The 1,513-nt window shown below is 51.0% G+C and overlaps 1 pseudogene; it reads right to left on the bottom strand.

The window, feature by feature from the left end:
- Positions 1-474: 474 nt before the first annotated feature.
- LOC146180464 (uncharacterized) lies at positions 475-1,208 on the bottom strand (annotated as a pseudogene).
- Between the last annotated feature and the right edge of the window lie 305 nt (positions 1,209-1,513).

The following is a 1,513-nucleotide window of genomic DNA, read 5'->3' as shown; positions in this document are numbered from 1 at the left end:
CGCTTTAAAACAGTTGCTTTAACTGGAACTGGCGCCGTCGATTCCGCAAGCCTCTAACGTCTGCCATTTTTTTCTGCGTGCATTATTCAACTCCAGCCGCCGAAGCGGGGAGAGTCGCCGGCAAATTGGCGACCTTTTGAGCTGTAACTGCCCGTTGTTTTTTAAGCCAATCGTTCTCTTGCCTTCTCCTCTGATACTTTGCTTGGATCTGCGCTGACACCAAGCTCCTTCTCCGCGGGACGCTTCAAAGACGCGCTGCTGTGCATGGAAACCTGTGATGTTGCTGAGGCTTCCACCCATCATGTTGGAAGCATTGCGTTACTCGCAGCTTGAGGATCAGTCGGCAGTTCCTTGCAGATGCTAGTTGACTCCCGACGCGGCTCACTGCACTCCAACGACACACCACCGACGGAGCAGCGTGGATGCACATCCGCTGGCTTCTCGGCAACCCCCGTGGCAGATCTCAAGATGCATCTACAGCAGAGCGCGGCTTTTTAACAGCTCAAGATCAGAGGCACCATGTTCAAACTGGGCACCGTCCGGAGGCTTGGGGTAGGGAGGTTCACTAGATGGCGGCTTGATGTCCTGTGGATTATTAATGGCCATTGCTTCATGCGGAACCGCGGTGTTGCGCTCTCCAGAAGCGTCCACAACGTCCGCAATGTCCATGATGGGCTCTGATACTTCATCATCTTCTTTAGACAAAGAGCCCTGACGCAACCTATCGGCATAACTCAAGACACAAGCATTCACTGTGTGACCGAAACGACAACACTGTGTGCATCGAGGCGTTCGGCACTGCCACCGGACATGTCCAACTCTGCTGCATCGAAGACACAGTGGAGGCTTCCGGGAATGATTACCGACACCTCAATCCCAAACACACTCAGGGTATGAGGAAGGCTGGAAGATGAAACGCCATTTTTCAGAGTGATAGACACTTCCCGGTTTGCTGTCTCCATGCGTTCCATTCCTGGACAACGCAACTTTTCTCGCTCCATGGTCTGAACAGTGAAATACGGCTCTAAAGCTTCCACAATCCGGCGATGTTCCGCCTGGTGTGGGAGTCAAAGCAGCTTCAACTTAATATTTCTTGTTCCCGGGTCAAGTATCATGCCTTTCAGCCCTTTTACACATAGCTCCGCCAAGTCCACAAGTTTCTGTTTTGAAATGCTATTTTCACAAGTAACCATCCAAATATAGCTCATTTGATATTGTCCAATGCAGACGATATTCCGAAGGTCCATGACACTGGCACTGGAATATTTGAACATGTGGAGTTTGACATCACTGGCAAATTTACCAGTACCGGTTATTCGGTCATGCTCTGCTACCGTGGGCGTAAGTTTCACTGAACACGGAGCTGCATGTTGCACAAACCTCCAAGGAAAAAAGTGCGACCAAGCTTCAATGCCGGAAAGCGCAGCAGCGACGAGACTATTTTGCTGGTAACTGAATCTTATGTGTATGGAAACATGTTGGGAAGCGTTGCGATGGCCGAGGGCTCGGCTGG

The sequence above is a fragment of the Amblyomma maculatum genome, chromosome 8, assembly GCF_055883805.1.
Source record: "Amblyomma maculatum isolate TAMU_Amacu chromosome 8, ASM5588380v1, whole genome shotgun sequence".
NCBI lineage: Eukaryota > Metazoa > Arthropoda > Arachnida > Ixodida > Ixodidae > Amblyomma > Amblyomma maculatum.
The sequence above is the reverse complement of the archived record's forward strand: the minus strand, read 5'-3'. Positions and strand labels throughout refer to the sequence as shown.